Genomic DNA, 8,695 nt, shown 5'->3' with positions numbered 1-8,695 from the left:
CGGCGGGAGCACAGGTGGGCAGGGCAGGGGCCCAGCAGGGGTGAGGGAAGGGGTGGGGCGCAGAGATACCAAGGCCGGACAGGCGCACAGAGACAGGAAGCCAGATGGACGGAGAGAGGGAGAAAATGAGGGAGACACAGAGACAGACACGCGCAGGTGTTATTAACCTCGCCTCGGAGCAGAACCGGCCACTCCCCAAGCCCACCATCCACCGCAGGGCCCGCCCGCTCTGCCCCGGCCGGAGCCTCCTGGCGTCCCCCCTCCCTCCCTCCGCTGCCCCACCCCCGCGCTGTACCCGGGGGCTCCACCCGGCTTCGCTCCCTCAAGTAGCCCACGGCGAACTCCAGTATCTCCGCTTTCTCCAGCTTCGGGTTCCGGAGGTTCTACAGACGGGAGGGGAGGGCGCAGAGACAGAAAGGGGTGGGGAGAAAGGGGGAAAGTGGCAGGGGGAAGAAGGGAGGGGCGGATGCGGGAGCTGGGGGTACCCCCGATCGCATTTGCGCACTGCCCACAGAACGCGCGACCAAATGCGGCGTGGAGATGACCAAGGGAGGTCCTGGCCCACCCCGAGACGAAACTGTCCAATCCGAGGGGATGGAACCAATGCCCAACGCGTGAGGAGGAGATTTGAAACCGCAACCCAGGGAATGAAATTAACCACCCGACAGAACAGAAGCTGGCTGATCAGAAGCTGGTTATGGGGGAGGGGGAAGCGGACAGTTAAGAGACCCAAAGGGTGAAACGGACCGAACCCGGGAGCGAAATTTACAGAACCAGGCGTGAAACTTACAGACCCGAGGGGTGGCGAAGAAGATCGCGTTCTGAGAGCGAGTGGGGGTCTGGGATGGAATTCCAAAGGCGGGACTCGAGTGAGGATGCCTTGGAGCCAGGGTTGCAAACCAAGCATGTGTCCCCACCCCAGTGGGAAGCCCTGGGACGCGAAAACGGGAAGCTTGGGGACCCGGGGCTAGCGGAGGGACTGACCTGGTCCCGGGTCCGCTCCAGCAGCAGCAGCCTCAGCTCTTCCAGGCTGCGGTTGATGCGGTCCCGGCGCCGCTTCTCCACAAGCGGCTTCAGCATCTGCGACCAGCGGGAAAAGGAGAGCGGGCCGACCGGACCGAGACTCAGCGCGGCCGCGCCGGCGTCGGATCCCGCCGCTGGGAGAGCCCGGCTTCCACCCCGGCCCCAAGACCCCAGATTGCCTAGGGTCGACCCCATTCGATCCCTCTCCGCTCCCCCACCCAATGCCCCTAGATCAGTTTCTGTAGCTCGCCTCCCCGGATCTTCGCATTCTCCTCTCTCAGTCTCGTCCTCCCTCCTCCCCTCTCTGTGTCTCTCCTCCTCTTTTCTCTCTACGTCTCCGTCTCGTGCAGTTTCTCTCTGTCTCAGTGGAGAACTTTGGGAACCCTCTGCGCGCAGGCACGTGCGCCGCACGGTGCCAGGCTCAGAGCTGGCGGCCCTGAGTATAGAAAGGGAGATACCTAGCGCGACCGCGCCGCCTCTTCTCCCTCAAAACCCTCCAGGCCGTCACCTTCTCCACTGGTTCTCCTAAAATCTTCCACCAGTGTGGGGCCTCTGGAACCAACGCCCCGGGGCCTTCTCTACAAGACCGTCTTGGGCCAACCCCGCCCGCCTCACAGCCAGCGTAGAGCAAGAGACTATCCTCTTCTCTTTTCGTTCCCACCCTCCTCCCTTGGCTCTGCCCTCTACTTGCTTATTTTACTCCGACACCGGCTCCCTCCCCAGGCCACAAGGTGCCGACCCCCATTACCGAGACCCCTAGTCCTATGTTTCCGCCGCCCACTCAGGTCTGGCTCTGACCCCTGTCCCCTTCTTCATATTTTGCAGCTTCCTCTCCAGCTCCTGGCTCCTGGAGTCCTGGAGCACGGCTCCCCTTCCACCCCTGCGTCCCCAGTCTCTCTCCAGACCGACGGCGTCAGGGGCCCAGTCCCCTGGCCAAACCAGGGACCTCTGCTCCCTCCCCTCCCGCCTCTCACCTTGGGGCCGTCCCTATTCTCAGCTCGATCCCGGGTGACCATTGCTCCTCCGGACCCTGGTGTGGACCGGGTCCCTGCTCGCCTGGAGCCTTATATTCCGCGGCCCCAGGGTAGGAGGGATAGGACCCGACCCCGCCCCCTTCGGCACCCGGATTCTGCCCCTCTAGGACCCGGCACGAGGCTCCCGGAAAGAGGAGGAGTGAAGGGGGGAGGGGAAGTAGAGAAACTGGCCTGGGAGTGTGGGAAGTGAGGGGTGAATGGGGGCACTGGCTGGTTTACGGACCATAAGGCTGTATAAGGAGGCGGAACCCAGCTGAAGGCAGGAGGTTATTAGGGGCAGAGCTCGCTTGGGGATGAAATTCAGAGTTCCTCCAGAATTGCAGCTTTGTCGGAGACTTACTGTACCCTCACTAACCCTGAAACAGAAGTTAGCACCTCTCAGCCCCCAGGCTGAATTTTATACATCATCTCCGAGTTCGCTTCCTAGTCGAGACAGGGAGCAACCCGAGTGTGCTGGGTGAATCCGTCCGACTCAACCAAAGCTCTGCCAGGAGGTTGGAGAGGCGCTCTGTTCTGTCTAAGCCAGTTACATTCAAGTCCCCGAACATCTGCGCGCCCACTGTGCGGACAGGGCACTGGTCTAGGCTCAGGCGAGTCATAGTGAGATACGCAGGAGAGACCCAGCTTATCCCTGCAGTAGCTAATGGAAAAGACCACGTGACACTAAGTAGCTGTTACAGAAGCCCAGTGAAATAGGTGCTCCGGGAAAAGGTCTCCTTGAGGATGGCTGGACTGAGGAGGAACCTCAAGGCAGAGGGAGCAAGTCTTTGAAACATAGGTAGGAGTGGAGAGGTCTTTCCACTTACAGCACAAGTATTTGATTCAAAACTAGTCATAGGAGATTCAGGAGTGTGGCTGATGGGACACCTCACGCAAGTGTGCCCGCATTGCTTGCTTCTGGAGGCCCCTGGTGACTGTAGGGTAGCAGGGAGCAGGCAGTTTTACAAAGGGGAAAGCAAGGGATACAGAAAAGGGATCAACACCCACCTCAAACCAAGAACATGACCCTCCGAAGAACGATGCCTGACCACTCGGGGGCTTCGGGACAAAGTGCCTGAGAAGATAAATCAGAAACTGAACGGGACAGCCAAGTTGCCAGGGATAAAGACACGGAAAGACAGGGTTGCAGACCGAGACGGAAGATAGCTGTGAAGTCAGAGACCAGTGGGGATTCCTCCAAGCCCTCCCAACGGCCCTCCGCACCTTGGTTTTGTAACGGAGCCTTTCTTGCTGTAGCCAGAGCCTAGAGAGGCACAGACCTTGAGGAGGGAGCTCCCATTTGGGATCAGGGCCCCCAGCACATCCCCCCTCTCCGTCCCTCAGCCAAATGGGAACGCAAATGTGTGGCCCCAACAGCCCCCGCTGCCCCCCTCCTTGGGAACCTGGGCTCGGGCTGAATTTTTCTCACCTGCACGCGAGGCTGGGGGCCCCAGGCTGTTCGCACCCGGGTGTGGGGCCGCCCCTGGCCATATGGGGCGGCTTTATGGCCCGGTGGCCGGATCCGGACGAGAGGAAGGATGACCTGGCGCTCCACCCACGTCAACTATTGGGGACCAGTTCCCTGGCCTACACAGTTGCCTGTCCGGGTCCGCCTCAACCTCTTACGACCTCAGATAGTCTCCTGGCACACCCCAGTAGTCACGCATTGGTGGTTCAGTGGTAGAATTCTCGCCTGCCACGCGGGAGGCCCGGGTTCGATTCCCGGCCAATGCAAGAGCCTTATTTTCTCCTCTCCAAAGAGAGGATAATACATTTGGTAGTATCTAAAAAGCATCTTTTAACTTAATTTCTGCCAAATATAAATCTTAGCCTTTTGACTATAGCAGAGTTTGCAGCCCCAGGCCTACACCCTGATTCCGCACGCCCTCACTCTCCCCTCCTCCCAGCCTGGGGGTCCTGCATCCTCCACACTCCTCCCTCCGCTCCCCGCCCGCACCTCCACAGGCGTGACCCTGAGAAAGGGCACAGTGCTCGGATCCCTGCCCCGGGGGTCCTCTCGGCCCCCCGCGGGGGAGGGGCCAGGTCTTCCCGCCCCCTACTCTAAATCCCTTGTTCTTTCCACCTCTCTTCCTCTGTTATTTTCCGTTCTCTCTGAAGCACGCTTCCTTTTCTTAAGTCTATGGGTCTGTGCCTTTTTTGTCTAGCCTCCTTTCTGGGTCTCTGAGTGCCCCTTAGCTTCTCCATCTCTGTATCTCTCACGTTCTTTCCAGATCTTCAGCGACTTCTACCCTGGGTCTCTCTGGGTGTCGGTGGTCTCGTTCCTCCGCATCTCTGATTCCGCGTCTCTCCGGTCTCTTGGCGTCTGCATCTCCGCCTCTGGCTCTTTCGAGTCTCTGGTATCTCATCGTCTCTCCGAGTCTCTGCCGCCTCCCGGGACTCTGCGCTCCCACGCTCCTGCCATCCCCTGGGAAGCTCGCTAACACCTCCGGGTTCCTGCCACCTCCCCTCCCCGCCCCTTCCCGGCCGCTTTGATCCCGCACGCGTCGGGCCCGAGGGCGGGCGGGCAGGCGCAACGCCACCTGCGGCGACCACTTGTGAGCAGGGCGGGGCGGAGCGGCGGGGCGGGGCGGCGAGGCTCCCCATGGTCCGCTCCCTTCCGGCGCGCTACGCCTCCCTCCGCTCGCCTCCTCCTCCTGGCTCTGTCCGCGGTAGCTGCCGGGACCTGTGGGCTCGGGGCTTAGGTTCGCTGAGTGAATCTTTGTCTCGGTCTTAGTCTATCTGTGTCTCTCTCTCTGGAACTCACCCTGGAGCTCTCTCTCCCGTTTCCTTCAGCCTGTTTTATTTGCTCCAGGGTCTGGATCTCTGTCTTGTCCTCGGATTGTATCTGTGACTGCCAATGCTCTCTTCTTAGCTCTAGGTAGTAACCGTGGCCTCCAGAAGGAAACTGTTGTTTAAAAAAACAAAAAACAAAAACAACAACAACAACAAAAAAAAAACAACACGTGCATCTATCTATATGCCTGTGTGCGCAGCTGCTGGATTTATTCGGTCAGCCCATATTTATTGGGTGCCTCCCGTGGGCTGAGTACTGGAAGGAGTACATTGGGTCTGGGCCTTCCTGAAGCTTACGTTACAATGGGAAAGACAGACAATAACTGCGAAAGCAAAAAATAACGTAAGATAGCTTCAGATGGTTATGAGGCTGTGGAAAGAAAACAACAACAACAAAACAAAAACAAAACAAAACAAAAGGGTCATGGCGATGACTTGAAAGTGAAGGGCTACTTTACTCTGGGTGGTCAGAGACAGCCGCTGTGAAGAGTTGATATTTGATGCCAGCGTAGTCAGCAGCCTTGAGTCCAGGCAAAGGGAACTGCAAGTACGGGCTCTGAGGCAGGAGAGCTATTTGCTGGTGGGAGCTGGAGAAAGAGGTCCAGCGAACCTGGGATGGAGAATTTGCAGAGTGGCAGAGATCAGATTGGAGAGTCAGGCGTAGCCCATCTCACAGGATCTTGGAGAGTGTTGAAGGGGTTTGGATTTGATAGTCTAAGGGCAATTGGAAGCTAGTGGAGGATTTTCATTAGGAAAGTTATATTCTCTGACTTATGTTTTAAAAGATCACTTTGGGACCGGGCGCGGTGGCTCATGCCTGTAATCCGCGCACTTTGGTACACCGAGGCAGGTGGATCACCTGATTTCAGGAGTTCGAGACCAGGCTGCCATCATGGCGAAACCCTGTGTCCACTAAAAATACAAAAATTAGCCGGGCGTGGCGGCACACGCCTGTAATCCCAGCTACTCAGGAGACTGAGGCAGGAGAATCGCTTGAACCTGGGAGGCGGAGTTTGCAATAAGCCGAGATCGCACCACTGCACTCCAGCCTGGGTAACAGAGCAAGACTCCGTCTCAAAATAATGATAATAATAATAAATCACTTTGGACCGGACGCTGTGGCTCACGCCTGTAATCCCAGCACTTTGGGAGGCTGAGGCGGGAGGATCGCTTGAGCCCAGGAGTTCGAGACCAGCCTGGCCAACATGGCAAAACCCCGTCTCTACTAAAAATACAAAAATTAAACGGGAGTGATGGCGTGTGCCTGTAATCCCAGCTACTCCGGAGGCTGAGGCAGGAGAATCGCTTGAACCTGGGAGGCGGAGGTTGCAGTGAGCCTTAATCGCGCCACTGCACTCCAGCCTGGGCGACAAACCCAGACTCTGTCTCAATGAAAAAAAAAAAAGAAAGAAAAAAGAAAAAAAAATTAGTCAGGGGTGATGGTGCGCGTCTGAGTGGGGAGGTTGCAGTGAGCCAAGATTGCGCCACTGCTCTCCAGCCTGGTCGAGACTCTAGACAGAGATAGACAGATAGACAGATAGATAGATAGATAGATAGATAGATAGATAGATAGATAGATAGATAGATAAAATTAAAAGATCGCTCTTGTTGCTATTTGGAGAACGAAGGCAGAGGGCTCATTTGGGGGCCGGAGCAGTCTTCTAGGCAATGCCTTGAGGTGGTGGTGAGAAGAGAAAACATGAAGGGGTTAACTCCTAGATCTTTGTCTTAGGTACAGTCATGCATTGCTTAATGTGTGGATATATTCAAAGAAATGCGTTGCTAGGCAATTTCATTATTCAAATATCACAGAATGTAGTGATGCAAACCTACATGGTAGAGCCTTCTACACACCTAGGCTACACTGTGTAGCTTATTGTGCTCCTAAGCTACCCGTACAGCTACAGCATGGTACTGTACTGAATACTGCAGGCAACTGTACACAATGGTAAGTATTTGTGTACCTCAAAGGTAACGCATGGCACTACAATGTTATGATAGCTATGCGATCTTTAGGTGATACTAATTTTTCTTTCTTTTTTTTTTTTTTTTTTTTTTTTTTTTTGAGTCAGGATCTCACTCCGTTGTCCAGGCTGGAGTGCAGTGGGGCGGTCCGGCTCACTGCTACCTCTGCCTCCCGTGTTCAAGCGATTATCTTGCCTCAGGCTCCCAAGTAGCTGGGATTACAGGCCGGTGCCACCACACCCGGCTAATTTTTGTATTTTTAGTAGAGATGGGGTTTCACCATGTTGGTCAGGCTGGTCTCAATCTCCTGACCTCGTGATCCGCCAGCCTCGGCCTCCCAAAGTGCTGGAATTACAGGTGTGAGCCACCGCGCCCGGGGATAAGAAATTTTTTTAGCCCCATTATAATCTCGCTCTTGTTGCCCAGGATGGAGTGCAATGCTGGGATCTCGGCTCAGTGCAACCTCTGCCTCCTGGGTTCAAGCGATTCTCCTGCCTCAGCCTCTTGAGTAGCTGGGATTACAGGCGTTAGCCACCACTCCCGGCTAATTTTTGTATTTTTAGTAGAGACGAAATTTCATTATGTTGGTCGGGCTGGTATGGAACTCCGGACATCAGGTGATCTGACCACTTCGGCCTCCCAAAGTGCTGGAATTACAGGCGTGAGCCATTGCGTCCGGCAATCCCCATTATAATCATATATATATGTGTGTGTATATATGTATATATGTGTATACATACATGTGTATATATACATATATGTATATATGTATACACACATGTGTGTACATACATGTGTATATGGTACACACATATATACACATATACATATATACACATACATGTGTATATAGTACACATATACAGTACACATATATATACACATATATACATATATACACATAGCCGGTAGAGTGTCCCAGCTTCCCTTCCCCCATTGCGAAGTCTCCCCAGTCCTGGTTTCCAAGGCTTAGCTCCTCCCTCTTCAGTTCTTCAAAAGGAAGGCTGGTTTCCTGGGAGCCCCTAGGCCCTGGGTAGAGGGAGTTCCTGGAGGGTTGAGTCCTGGGGCATTGGGGGTTGGGCAGTAGGAGGACCAGGACCCTGGGCCAAGGAAAGACCAGGATAGATGCTCTCCAGGCCCACAAGGCAAACTTCAGGTCTTGCCCTGCTCCGCTTGCCTTGGGTGGCAAAATCAAAGAAAAGAGAAGGGGCAGCACAGACCCAGGCAGAGAAAACAGGGCAGTGAAACCACTTAAGGAACTTAAAGCCCTGCAGACACAAAAGGTCTGGATCCCTGAACCTCCTTTATTCTTCAGCACATATTTACAGGGTGCATACTGTGGGCCTCCATCTGTCCTGGGCCCTGGGGATATAGTCCCAAAAGAAACAGGCAATGATCTCTGCCCTTACAAGTCATATATTCTCCTAGGGGACACAGTCAATGTACGTTATACAAAGCACATCATTTGTTAGATGGTGCTATAGAAATAAATTAAACATGGGCAGGGCGCGGTGGTTCACGCCTGTAATCCCAGCACTTTGGAAGGCCAAGGCGGGTGGATCACCTGAGGGCAGGAGTTCGAGACCAGCCTATCCAACATCATGAAACCCCATCTCTACTAAAAATACAAAAAGTAACCGGGCGTGTTGGCGGGCACCTGTAGTCCCAGCTACTCGGGAGGCTGAAGCAGGAGAATAACTGGAACCCGGAAGGTGAAGGTTACAGGGAGCCAAGATCCCACCACTGCACTCCAGCCTGGGCGACAGAGCTAGACTTCTTCTCAAAAAACAAAAAAAAAGGCCAGGCGCGGTGGCTTACGCCTGTAATCCCAGCACTTTGGGGGGCCGAGGCGGGCGGATCACGAGGTCAGGAGCCTGAGACCACGGTGAAACCCCGTCTCT

The 8,695-nt window shown here is 55.0% G+C and overlaps 1 non-coding gene across 1 annotated transcript; it reads left to right on the top strand.

The window, feature by feature from the left end:
* The first annotated feature begins 3,699 nt into the window (after positions 1–3,699).
* TRNAG-GCC lies at positions 3,700–3,770 on the top strand. Its single transcript has one exon. It is a non-coding gene; the product is annotated as a tRNA-Gly (tRNA).
* The last annotated feature ends 4,925 nt before the right edge of the window (positions 3,771–8,695 follow it).

This window comes from Mandrillus leucophaeus, unplaced genomic scaffold, assembly GCF_000951045.1.
Source record: "Mandrillus leucophaeus isolate KB7577 unplaced genomic scaffold, Mleu.le_1.0 Scaffold46, whole genome shotgun sequence".
Taxonomy (NCBI): Eukaryota; Metazoa; Chordata; class Mammalia; order Primates; family Cercopithecidae; genus Mandrillus; species Mandrillus leucophaeus.
This window is presented reverse-complemented; position numbering and strand designations above follow the sequence as displayed.